General features: G+C 30.7%; 1 long non-coding RNA gene across 1 annotated transcript; it reads right to left on the reverse strand.

The window, feature by feature from the left end:
- Positions 1–1,274: 1,274 nt before the first annotated feature.
- Positions 1,275–3,494, reverse strand: LOC144997622 (uncharacterized). Its single transcript, XR_013659870.1, has 3 exons — positions 2,984–3,494; positions 1,536–2,232; positions 1,275–1,449 (listed from the first exon to the last, which is right to left on the reverse strand). It is a non-coding gene; the product is annotated as an uncharacterized LOC144997622 (long non-coding RNA).
- Positions 3,495–14,928: the final 11,434 nt, after the last annotated feature.

A 14,928-nucleotide genomic window follows, 5' to 3' on the forward strand; every position in this document is an offset into this window, starting at 1 on the left:
CAGACTCAGCATGCCTTTCCTTTAAGCTTCCTTTGATCCTACAAAACATCAAAATGTAATTTTATCACATCATGTATTAAGAATCTACAAATAGGAACTTAATAGAGTTAGATAGTGGACTTACCTGAAACATAGTCAAACTTTTTGACTTTACCATCTCTTAGATCTCTCAAGTAGTCAGGGCAAGTTCGTTTCCAATTTCCCTTCAAATAGCAGTAGAAACAACTGGACTCTTTGGCATTTGCACATGGAACTATCTCAGAACTAGCTTTTCTCTTATGATCAAAATTTTTGACCATGACCAATTCCTTTCGTTTAGGAGACGAAATCATGGAATATCCATGTCATTACCTATGCCCATGGCAGCTTGGGAAGTAAATCTTCCAATCAGGTTTGCTTTACCAATGCGCCAAATCATTGTTGATTCAGCAGCAAATAGTAAATAGGATTACCCAAAATCCCGATGTCTTTGCTTGTTTTTAAATCTTATAATAGAAAAATTAAAAGAAGTTAATATATAGGATTACCAATTTCTACCAACCAAAATTGTTGGTAGCCAAATAAATTGGTACAAAGTATACTTGGTACGGTACCGGTAGCAATTTATTTATACCAATTGTAGTTGGTACGGTACACGGTTTAGAAAAAAATGAATTGGTACCGTACCAATTCCACCCCTAATATATATATATATATATATATATATATATATATATATATATATATATATATATATATATATGCGGTGCGCTTCGGTTTTTTGCGGTATTTACAAGACTAGGAACTGCACCACACCGAATATTTTCGATTTTTGCAGAACTAAAAACCGCATCGTGGGTTTTTTTCGGTTTCGGTTTATGCGGTTTTTTTCGGTTTTTTCGGTTTGCGGTTCAGTTTTTGCTCACCCCTACAAGTAATCTTATCGTTCCTTGTGGTGGACCTGACCAATGCACAACCAAGTGTACCTGATCTCCTAGTCCTTCACTCACATATACATTTGAACAAGGAATTTATCTTAATTTCCCAAAGATTAAGGTTCTCATTCATTATACAATACAAGTTTCATGATTCCAAGTTTCTGTTCATTCGAAACTTGAGCGATGTGAATCTTTCCTTATTTGGTAAACTTTGACACTACCACAAACGAAAGAATCAAATCCATTTTCAACACTACTAACAATAGAAACATACAAATATCAATTTTTCACAAATGCCATTGCAAGGAAATATAAAATAAGATAAAATCAAAATTTTATTTATTTATAAAACGCGGATAAATTTTTCCTTACAATGTAATTACAAATGAAAAACTATGTTATTATAAATTACTAAACAATCTATCATAATTCTTAAGTAGCAGCTCAAAAATCCAATCATCGAACCATGCGATCGAAATCCATCTCTTAGCGATCAGACTCAGCATGCATTTCCTTTAAGCTTCCTTTGATCCTACAAAACATCAAAATGTAATTTTATCACATCATGTATTAAGAATCTACAAATATGAACTTAATAGAGTTAGATAGTGGACTTACCTGAAGCATAGTCAAACTTTTTGACTTTACCATCTCTTAGATCTCTCAAGTAGTCATGGCAAGTTCGTTTCCAATTTCCCTTCAAATAGCAGTAGAAACAACTGGACTCTTTGGCATTTGCACATGGAACTATCTCAGAACTAGCTTTTCTCTTATGATCAAAATTTTTGACCATGACCAATTCCTTTCGTTTAGGAGAAGAAATCATTTATGGAATATCCATGTCATTACCTATGCCCATGGCAGCTTGGGAAGTAGATCTTCCAATCAGGTTTGCTTTACCAATGCGCCAAATCATTGTTGATTCAGCAGCAAATAGTAAATAGGTTAGATCAATAAGGGTCATGTTGTGATCTGTTACATAGTAGTCGTTAACGAAATCACAATATGAATCGAGAAGTGACTGAAGAACCAAGTCAATAGCCAAGTTCCTTGGGAACATGACACCCAACATTCCTAGCCTGTCAATATTCACCTTCATATCCAAGACATGAGCACATACAGGCTTTCCATCGTCATGTTTTCTTGCCAATAGGGTTTAAGTGACCTTGAACTTTTCAAGTCTTCAAGCATGTGGGTCTGGGAGAATTATTGGAGGAGTTAGAAGAAGTGAAGTATGATATTATGGAATATCATCTTCATGTGGAAAGCTTTTTCCAACATATTCGGGAAGACCATAGTTGTCTGAACTAGACATCTACAAGGGAGAAATTCAAGTTAGTTGATTTAAGTCCTTAATATAACACCCAAAATGAAATATTAAGGCTAGAACCCAACACAGTATTCTACAATTGCAAAGAGGGATGCCGTAAGCCAATTGTAAAATATTTGAAGGTAGGTAAATGATGATTTACCAACTTCCATCATGAAAAACGAAATAGATTATTAAGTTTTAATTGGATTGAAATTCGTAGATCCTTTGAGATTCATTGAACTTTTCAATGGCATGTTTAAATCTCGATTGTGTCCTTCTAGTTTGTGACTCGGATGCCGAGGATCACAAACAATGTGTGAATTACCATACAAATTAGCTTGGTAAACTCAATGTTACAAAATCACCTAATAAATATGCCGGTTAACCACACACACTCCATTGATCTATGATTAACATCAAGCTAACCTTTGCCACACATTGTCGGTCCTAGATTAGTCTGTCGGTTAACCACACACGCTCCATTAACGACTTAACAAGGTGTAAAGGTTAAAACAAATCTGAGTCTTAAAAGAAACAAAGGTTAAAACAAATCTAAATCTTAAAAACTGCAAAAAAAAAAAAAAAAAAAAAAAAAAAAAAAAAAAAAAAGATTGTATGAGAACTGGCTGAGTACAACATACAAAAGAACGAAAGTTAAATCAGATACAAAAAAGGAAACAAAATCCATAAACAGATTATTGACCACCAATTCATAAAAACGATTATTGATTTGTGGTAAAAGAAAGAAAAATACCCGTTGGTGTGCACTGGTTGTTTTAGTTTGCGAAGAGCTCCATCTCGGTGAGAAGTTAGATGGAACAGATCTGGTAGAGTGAATATCAAGTTGGGCTCCAAGGTCGGAAACAAAGAAGCCATAGAGTTTGGTGGTGGCGGTTGTAGTGATGACGGAGATGAAGTAGATGTGGTGGTAATGGAGTCATTGGAGATCTGGGCTACTGTTAGCCGCAACGCTGACTTCTGTAGTCGCTTCCCTGATTTCATCTAAAAGATATGAACAAAGAGGATTATGAAGTAAAAAGGAGAAGACGATGCTGGCTGTTATGGAGCGTGATTAGGCAGTTGCGACGGTGAAGGAGGTGAAGAAGATGTTGGCGGTACTTCAATCAGACTAAGAGGCGCTGGTTGTGGAAGCGTAAGAGGTTATGGTCTCAGATATGAAGTTAAGGGAGGTGGTCGCCGGTGTAGATAGTGGCGGCTTAGGTTATGGATGTAAGGTTGGATAACTTAGGGTTCGGTTTGTTCAGAAGGGTATATACGGTTAATGTATTAGTATTTGTTGTAAAGTAATATACTTTTGGCCCATTATAGTTTTCATAATTTTTTTTTTTAATATTTACTAAACTAAACAATAGAACCTATAAAATTTAATAATGAGAAAAAAACACAAACAGAAAAATATATTTGATCGAAAAAAAAAATGAATCATATGATTTTAAAAAATTGGAATGAATAGTTATTTAAGTGAGTGCATAATACATAGAATTTCGTGTTTTTAGTTTTGGTTCTAATTACAAAATTTATACGTATCTTATTTAAATATATTTAAAATTATGTCATGTTATGTAAATGATACAATTTATACAAAACAATAAAAAAGTAAAATTTTGAAATCATCTTAGTAAAAACAATACCAAAATGGATCACATTAAGATGATATGGTACTTATCAAACAAAGTATAATTCATGCTCCTTCTTTATAATAAATTCTTCTTTCTAATAAACCATGGTTGTTAAAATCGCGATCCTGATCGTAGGATCGTACGATCCTACGATCCTATCTATGAAAAACGATCCGGATCGTAAAAGGATCGTATTTTGGGTAGGATCGCAGGTAGGATCGTAAGATCGTAGGTAGGATCGTAGGATCGAGATCCGATCCGATCCTACCTTCCTTTAATTTTTTTTTTCAAATGAATTTTTTTTTACCATTTTATGTCTTTTACCCTTTACCAATCTACCATTTATCATTTTTATTGTGACTTATGACTAATATTTTAAAGTTTTTATAACTTTTGAACGAAAAATTAAATGTTTGAAATATTTTTTATGATTAATATTATAAATTAAAATTATATTCTATTTTGTGGGATCTTAAGATCTCGATCCCGATCTTACGATTCCGATTTTGCAAACTCAAAAACGATCCTAGGTAGGATCCTGATCTTGACAACCTTGTAATAAACCCTAAAGTTAGCTCTCAGGCACCAACGAAGCACCACCACCGAAGTACCAAAATTATCATTCACGTCAAAGAAACCACATGTATTATATTTCAACACTGAAGTATTTGCTTCTTATATTTATTTATTTTTTCTTATTTTTTTTTTCTTACGTTCTTATTTTAAAAGAAACCATTGATTTGTGTTTATTTTCTTTGTCTATTGATCTGTTATATACCAATAATCTTTGGTTTGTGTTTTATTTTGATTAATGTTTTTTTTTGTTGAGATCCGTTTTTTATTTGTTTGATTTGTTTATTATTTTACTGATATTTGTATATTTTGTGAAAGTTTGAAGACTGGGAAGATTTGAAACTCTGGAAAATCAAAACAAGAATCAATGAAAAACATTGTTTAGAGATGCATTAGCTTAATATTTTGTGTATGATTTGTATGTCTATGTTATTGTTTTTTTGTTATAGTTAATATAAAAAAAAGTATTTTTTTGTTTTGTAAATGAAAGTGTTTTAGCTTTAATTTTAATTTGATAATCTTCTTTAATAAATGAAGGTTTTTTTTACCACTTATCACACTCTCATTCATTTTGCCACATGTTATTTTGTGGTTATTTTGAATTAATTTTTATTTGTGGTTATTTTGAATTAATTTTTATTCCATATGTAATTTTGTGGTTTTCCTATTTTATTAAATTTTATATGGTATTTAAATTTAATAATAAATGCATATCAATTTCATTAATGGACTTTCCTTATAACTTCAAATTTTAAAATAAAATCTCATTAATTTGCTTTGATTATTTCATTTAAATGATTTGTTTAAATTTAAAATATAAAAAAAAAAACACTTTAATTTTAGTAATTCAATATTTTTCTTATTTTTCTTATAAATTCAAATTTCTCAAATGTTTATACATATTTAATTGTTTTAAATACACTCATGTAATACATGGGGTTCACAGCTAGTGATGTATTATATAATTCAATGGCGCATGAGTATTAGTTAATGACGTTTCATTTTTAATTTCATACCAACTTGGCAAAGAAATTGTTTGTAATTACCGATTTTATTGTTAAAATTTTATTATTTGTAAAGTTAATAAAGAGGAGCGACTCATAATAATTCATAACAAATCTAATATTTAGAAAAAATTATAACTATTGAATATCTTAAAAATCAACATCATAAACCGAAGAGTAATTTATTAAAATGTTATTGTTAATATTAATTTTTTTATTATTGTTTTTGTAACAAAGAGGAAAATAGGACATGCTTCTTTATTCTAATTTATTGAACTGTGAAAAAATAAATTTTCAAATATAAAGTTACTAAACAAGTCATGTTTTGGAGCATGGCAGAAAAAAAAAAGTAATCACTACTCCTACTCTTAGGGAGAACGACTCTTGAGGGTAATTAACTTTTACGTTTGTACTCATTTAGTCTCTTTTTTTTGTACTCAATATACTATCGAACTTGTTGTTTGTGTTCACAATAACCCTTTTGACCGGCTTTTGACCTGTGATAGTCGGTCAAACGATTATGGTGAACACAAACAAAAAGTTCGATAGTATATTCAGTACAAAAAAAAGAGACCAAATGAGAACAAATGCAACAATTGATTACCCTCATGATTCATTTTCCCTTCACTCGTTTACAGCAAATCTCACATCATCTCCTACTGGTATTAATGACTTTATGAGATTCATTCTTGCTTCTCTTCAAAACATAACCTATGAAAAAACATTATTCATACATGTACAACTTTGTAATGCACTTGAATATTTATTAGGGGAATCTTGACTAAGCAGGCACATTTCATGACTACATTTACATTTCCAATCAAATGTTTTATCGTATCATGGATTCTAGACAAATCTACAAACGAGTGGAATCACAAGTGCTGTGATTTTTTGAGTTTACTTAGCTTTAAGATCGAATTCATGGGATAAGATACAATATCAATATGTACAATATCATGATGCTTTTGTAGACACATCACCAAAATATACCTTGAGGTAAATGTTTATGCTGATAAATATACCTCTCATATCACAGACATATCCTTTTGCAGAGAGGTGTTGACAACTAACCACAATAAGCATAACATAGACCATGTTTTAACAAGGTTACCCCTTTGAAACGCTCTTCATATATGTTATAGCCAAAGAAGGTTGCGGTCTCTGATAATTTTGCAACTTTAATTTCATTTAACTTTTCGGGAAAAATGTCTCAGGAGGTTAACCAACTGTTGAGTTCGTTCTCATTTGATCCCTTTCCTTTTTTTGTACTCAATATACCATCGAACTTGTTGTTTATATTCACCATAAACCTTTGACTGGCCATCAGAGGTCAAAAGTCGGTCAAAAGGGTTATGGTGAACGCAAACAACAAGTTCGATGATATATATTGAATACAAAAAAAAGGACCAAATGAGTACAAATGCAAAAGTTAATTACCCTCAAGAGTCATTTTCCCCCTACTCTTATATCTAACCTCTCAATCCTCCTATACTATTTTTTTTTACTCGATATAACTTTTAATAATTTTATTTAGATCGGATTTCAAGCTATTATAATTTACAAGAAAGAACTTTGAAATGATTTATACTAAATATTGTTTTAAAAACCTGCACCAAGAAAAATATCATTGTGCATTTTATGAATCTATTCAAACGTAACAAGAGAAAATAAAAACTAAAACCATTACTGTTAAATATTATATATGAATGAAGAATCATTGAATGAGTAAGATGGTTGTCTATTTTAGGAACCGAGATTCTATTTTTTAAAAAAGAAGATGAACTATTCTAACAAAAAAACTAAAATTATGTTGTGAATGTTTTCAAATAAATGTTGTATTATTTTAGAAGAAATATATATATATATATATATATATATATATATATATATATATATATATATATATATATATATATATATATATATATATATATTTGGAGATATGTTTTATAAGCTAAGTTTAATAAGTGTGATATTTAATTTTCGAAGTGTTACCTAAAAAAAAAATTGAAAATTTGCTTAACATAAAATATTGCTCAAAACCAATTGTTAAAAAAAAAAAAAAAAAACCTTCTACTTTTAACCTATTTGCTTTAACAAAAACAATAACACACTTTAATTTTTTAATTTAAACCAAGACAATAACATTTGTATTTTTTAGCAAAACATTTAATAATTTTTATCATCAATATTTTCAAAACCGATTTAAAACGGTTGGACTGAGAACTTGGTACAAAAACGGGCCAATAAATACTGATTTTATGTGAATTTTAAATGAGATCAAACCGGACATTTTCTTCAAAACAAATATTGAACCGGTATGATACCAGTAAAAAATCTTTTGAATCAATTATTGGATTTAATTTATTCTATAAAAAACAATTCATTTTCGGAACAAATTGAACAGATTCATCAATTATCCAAGATGTATACAACTCGAACGTAGATACACACCACAGTCTGATATAGACCTATGGTCGAACAAAATAGCAATGTATTTTTGTTTTAATCCAAATAATAATGCCAGTCAAAAGAAAATACACATAAAGGCTAAAATTTAAATAATGCCAAAATAAAACTAATTTTCGGCCAAAATGAAGAGTAATAAAAGGAAATTACTATTTGCTTCTGGTCTAGAGACAGTTGATCGTTGAAATAAACAAATCGTTGGAATGAAACAAATCGAAATGAAACATTTTGACGACCGTTGAAATGACACTAACTTTCGGTCGAAAACTAATCACCGGAATGAAACAAATAGTCATCGTCGCATCGCGCGGGTACACTACTAGTATATATATATATATATATATATATATATATATATATATATATATATATCGTTACTATCTTATAAAAGAGATCCCGCTATTTCTAAAAATAGATCGAATATAATAATATTATTTTTTTAAGACGTTCAAATCATTAAGCTAATAGTACGAGTAGTCATCAATAAAATAATATTAAATTTTAACATGTGTTTTGAATCCTTATATTTCTCAACAAATTCTATCTCCTTTCCTGAATTTCAGATAATTCAAAATTTGAAACCATCTGAAAATACATGTTGATTCAAATATCTCTCCTGCAGATGGCTCTTTCTTAACATGTTTTTATTTTAATTCTTACTTGTAATTGATTTCATCATTTTTAACTTTTTGTATTTTTATCGTATAAATATATTGGGTGAAGGCTTTATTATATCAGGTTTGATCCTAAAAAGGTTTTTACTATGTTTCTTTAATGTGTTGGCTTTGCAGGTTCAAAGAACTCAACCAAGAGGGCCAGTTAGAGCATTGTATTATCATTAGTTTGTATATTTTGGCATCTTACTTTTGCAATAAAACACAAGATTTGACATGATTAAGGTAGTTTGTATATTTTTCATCTTGTTTAGTCTAAAAATGAAACCTTTTTCATCATTGGTCCTTATAATATCAAGTTTCATCACATGGACTTCCTGATTACGGTGATTATTGTCCTTATTATAAGGTTCTATATAGATTGTGTTTAATATTTTAAGGTTTCGAAAACCTAAATCAATATGAATCCTTGAATTACATACCATCGTTGAAAATGTTTTAATTTGTGACCAAACTTGGTTTAAAATTACAACGAACAAGTTGACACCTGAGTATTTTGGCCTTCTCAAAGGCCTATTTTTCGACTTTTGAATCACAACACCTGATATTCTAAAGATTTATTTTTATAAACTATTATTTATATATTTTAGCATTTTACTTAGTATGACATTAAATTAATAAATGAATTAAGGAAAACGAAAAAAAAAAAAATAGGACGATAAACAGTACAAGTGGTTTGGGTATGTATAAATGGAAGTAATAACCATTTAGGGGGTGTTTGGCAAAAAAAGTTTATTGCTTATTAGTTTATTAACTTATAAGTTAAAAAGTAAGTGTAGGGTAACTTATGAAAAAATGACGTATTAGAGATTCCCCACCAGAATAAGTTATTTTAATCCAAACACTTTTTTAACTTATAGTGATGTGGAACCTAATAAGTTGTTTTAATAAAAGCTTAGACAAACACCCCCTTAATATGGTATGGTAATACTCTTGAAAAATAGATGTCATTTAATATTCATTTCTTGAAATGAACGCAAAATGATTTTAACTCTAAAGAGATCAAATTATTCGCCGCCCGCCGCTTTGCGAGGGTAGACGGCTAGTGTATATATATATATATATATATATATATATATATATATATATATATATATATATATATATATGCGATACGATTCGGTTTTTTGTGGTATTTACAAGACTAGGAATTGCACCACACCGAACATTTTTAGATTTTTGCAAAACTAAAACCCGCACCGTCGGTTTTTATTTCAGTTTCTGTTTATGCGGTTTTTTTCGGTTTACGGTTCGGTTTTTGCTCACCCCTACAACTAGTCTTATCGTTCCTTGTGGTGGACCTGACCAATGCGCAACCAAGTGTACCTGATCTCCTAGTCCTTCACTCACATATACATTTGAACAAGGAATTTGTCTTAATTTCCCAAAGATTAAAGTTCTCATTCATCATACAATACAAGTTGCATGATTCCAAGTTTTTTTTCATTTGAAACTTGAGTGATGAGAATCTTTCTTTATTTGGTAAATTTTGACACTACCTCAAACGAAAGAATCAAATCCATTTTCAACACTGCTAACAATAGAAACATACAAACATCAATTTTTCACAAATGTCATTGCAAGGAAATATAAAATAAGATAAAATCAAATTTTTATTTATTTATAAAATGCGGATAAACTTTTTCTTACAATGTAATTACAAATGAAAAACTACGTTATTACAAATTACTAAGCAATCTATCATAACTCTGAAGCAGCAGCTCAAAAATCCGATCATCGAACCAAGCGATCGAAATCCATCTCTTAGCGATCAGACTCAACATGCCTTTCCTTTAAGCTTCCATTGTTCCTACAAAACATCAAAATGTAATCTTATCACATCATGTATTAAGAATCTACAAATAAGAACTTAATAGAGTTAGATAGTGGACTTACCTGAAGCATAGTCAAACGTTTTGACTTTACCATCTCTTAGATCTCTCAAGTAGTCAGGACAACTTCGTTTCCATTGTCCATTCAAATGGCAATAGAAACAAGTGGACTCTTTGGCATTTGCACATGGAACTATCTCAAAACTGGCTTTTCTCTTATGATCAAAACTTTTGACCATAACCAATTCCTTTCCTTTAGGAGAAGGAATCATTTATGGGATATCCATATCATTGCCTATGTCCATGGCAGCTCGGGAAGTAGATCTTCCAATCAGGTTTGCTTTACCAGTACGCCAAATCATTGCTGATTCAGCAGCAAATAGCAAATAGGTTACATCAATAAGGGTCATGTCGTGATCTATCACATAGTAGTCTTTAATGAAATCACAATATGACTTGAGAAGTGACTGAAGAACCAAGTCAATAGCCAACTTCCTTGGGAACACGACACCCAACATTCCTAGCCTGCCAATATGCAGCTTCATATCCAAGACATGAGCACATACAGGCTTTCCATTGTCATGTTTGCTTGCCAATACGGTTTGAGTGGCCTCGAAGTTTTCAAGTCTTCAAGCATGTGGGTCAGGAAGAATTATTGGAGGATGTTGAGGAAGTGAAGTATGATATTGTAGAATATCATCTTCATGTGGAAAGTTTTTTCCAACAGATTCGGGAAGACCATAGTTGCCTGAAATAGACATCTACAAGGGAGAAATTCAAGTTAGTTGATTTAATTCCTTAATATAACACCCAAAATCAAATATTAAGGCTAGGACCCAACACAATATTCTACAATTATGAAGAGGGATGCTGTAAGCCAATTGTAAAATATTTTAAGGTAGGTAAATGGCGATTTACCAATTTCCACTATGAAAAACGAAATAGATTATTAAGTTTTAATTGGATTAAATTCCTAGATCCTTTGAGATTCATTGAACTTTTCAGTGGCATGTTTAAATCTCGATTGTGTCCTTCAAGTTTGTGACTCGGATGTCGAGGATCACAAACAATGTGCGAATAACCATACAAATTAGCTTGGTACACTCAATGTTACAAATCACCTAATAAATGTCCCGGTTAACCACACACGCTCCATTGATCTATGATTAACATCAAGCTACTCTTTACCACATATTTTCAGTCGCAGATTAGTCTGTTGGTTAACCACACACGCTCCACTAACGACTTAACAAGGTGTAAAGTGTAATTTCATGGATTAGCACCATTTTCATATTTTCCTAAAGTAAGTAAGATTTGGAATTTAATAAAAGTTTAGTTACTTTATTTTTATCATTATACTTTTAATGAAAGAGAATTAGTGACCCGTTCGACTAACGATCCTCCAACAGTCAAGGAAGCGGTGGGTAAGAGTGGACACCCATTAAACCGCCATTTTGTATGCAGTAACCTTATACCCCCTTATAGACCGGCTTCGTGAATGAGTCCTACTAACAGTAAGACTGACTTGTCTTAGACATACATGCATACATACATGCATATATATATATATATATATATATATATATATATATATATATATATATATATATATAATTATTAACTTTTAATATTATAATAGTATAAGAGTTGAATTTTAAATTTTAAAACTCTCAGGTTTGGAATTAAAGTTTCATTAGTGAGACTTTACAAATTCCAAAACTTGAGGACAAGTTTTGAAACTTGTCAAAACTATTCATATACATAACTTATGAGTTAATGTTGGTTTTATTAAAAGAATCTTGATTTTCCCTAACTTGAGGATAAGTTATGGAGTTTATAAAAAACATTTATGAAAAGACTTTTCATGTTCCATAACTTGAGGACAAGTTATGGAGGTCAATAAAGTTCATTTAGATCAATTTTCTAGCAACGAAAATATCACATAATTTATGATTGATCTAACTAAACTCCTAAACAACATAATTCCAAGTCAACAATTTACAAGCAACTTTATTTATCACATAAAACAACAATTTTCTCAAAACTTTGACAATTATCTTGTGGTTGGATGAGTATAAGGACTACTATATCATAAAAAACATTTCCAATGATCCAAAACAGTTTGTGGTAGTGTTCCCAATCTAGTCCAGGCCAAGAAATCGAAATTCTGCAAACAGAGCCTTTAACTCGTCGAGTACATGAACACGTCGAGTCAGTTATGTTACTGAGTGGACTCGTCGAGTCAGTTCATGGACTCGACGAGTTCACCAGTGAGAGACCAGAAAAATCGACCTTTTCAGCTTTGAAAAATTAGTAAGCATCAAATATAATAGAAAACAATCCTAGGCTCTGATACCACTATTGGGGTTTGAGCACTATAACACTCCTATGGTGCACATGTAACCCTAAATGCGTTGAATCTATGTTTTCTCTAATTATATATGCATTTTCAATTTTTCCAAAGCATTCTCCTTTACTAGCATACAATTGTCAAATGAACAATACAACTAGTTAGATGACTTACCTCTTAGAAGGACTTGTAGTTCTTGACCATTGAAAGCTTGAGCACCTCAAGTGTGATGCCTCTAATGGTTCACAAACACCAATATGTAAGAGGAGGCTTGAGAGAATAAGTTATTTTGCACAAAATCAATACACACTCTCCAAGAATGTTGTGGCTACTCATGTAACCGATTTTGGCTGTAGGAGGGGTTTATTTATAGTGTGGCAAATGCTAGGGTTACACTTTGTAAACCCTAATGACCTTTCATATTACTTAGGCTCCATGGGTTAAAACCTCCATGGACTATCCATGGATTATCTCATTGGTTTTAGCCCATCCTAAATAACCATGGATCATTAGCCCACATTATAAGAATAATTGATTTACACAATCAATATTCATATATTTAATTAATCTTTTTTGATCACAAAATTAATTCCAAATTAATTCTTGATCAATACTAATCAAATAATATGATTTCATATTAATATATTATACTTGTAATATATTAATAAATGATAAATAACCTTATTATCAAAAGTTTATCCTATCATATTGCACTGGTGAAGCCAACCCAAATGGACCATGCTATAATCGGATCAAGTACATCCCCGTTATTGTTACAGGTTTAGACACCAAATCCAACAGTTGTGTGTATTTATTAAATTGTTAATAACTCCATGACTATTAATAGTCTTTAGGGTTGCTGATAACTTATAGGGTTGTTGTGAGCCCATATGATTGCTAATAGTTCTCATGACTGCTGATAGTCCCAAGGTTGTTGATAACTCATAGATGTTTATTATGCTGTGATGTATGTGATATTTTGAAAAACTCACTAAATTTTGTGTTTACCATTATAGATTTAAATGTGTTTTAGATATTTCAGACAATCATGGGAAGGTAAAAGCTTGACTACACACACTCATCGGTAGTTTTTTGTGATTCCACATTTTATGATACTTTGGTTTTTAGATGACTGTAATTTTATACTTACGGCTTTCTTGACTGGATTTTATGGAAATAATGTTTTTAACTTAATTTAAAAAAAATATCACACTTTTTTTTCAAAAGGTTATTAGAATCAGTTGTTTCTGTTTTTCACGTATGTAATTGATGTAAGTTCCATATATCATTCAAAACCTAACGAATATTTGGTCAAAATATATTCCGTAGAAATCGAACTTTCATATTTTAAAAAGATAAAAGGCCTATACTACACTTAAAGATGATTTTATTTTATAAACTAATTACTTTGCCCCTTTTAATTATAATAATACCATTAATAATCTTAACATTTAAATTTCCAATCTAATTAGCAGAATTTTCTTAATTAGCAGAATTTTGTTATACGTTGATGGTATATATTAAAATTTTGAACCTAGCCTTTATAATATATATTAAAATTTAGATATATAAACATCCTTTAATAAAGTTATTAACATATCATATGTATTGTATTTATCCATTGTAGTCAGTGGTGGATTTAGGGGGTTCCAGGGTGGCACCGGCAACCCCTAAATTTTCCGGCCGCAGTGGAAAAAATTTCAAAATTTTAATTTTTTTTTATTTTTTCTACTGTCGTGCAACCCCTAATCTTCCCGTGCAACCCCTACTATGAAATCCTGCGTCCGCCCCTGATTATAGTTATTTAATAAAAATGTGCTAATAACAATAAATTTAATAAAGGACAATTTAATAATTTTAAGAGTATATCATGTTATTCTCCAATCATGTCAAACAGTAAATATATAATTTGTCAATGTCTAAATTTTTTTTTGTCTCATTCAATTCCATTTTAGGGGCCAAATGCTACCTAAATAAAAATAGGAAAAATGACTATTGAGGGTAACTAACTATTGCGTTTGTTTTCATTTGGTTTTTTTTTTTTTTTTTTTTTTTGTATTTAATATACCATCAAACTTGTTGTTTGTGTTCACCATAACCCTTTTGACCGTCTTTTGACTTGTGATAGTTGGTCAAATGGTTATGGTGAACACAAAC

The sequence above is a fragment of the Lactuca saligna genome, chromosome 5 (genome assembly GCF_052625555.1).
Source record: "Lactuca saligna cultivar CGN05327 chromosome 5, ASM5262555v1, whole genome shotgun sequence".
In the NCBI taxonomy this organism is placed as follows: Eukaryota; Viridiplantae; Streptophyta; class Magnoliopsida; order Asterales; family Asteraceae; genus Lactuca; species Lactuca saligna.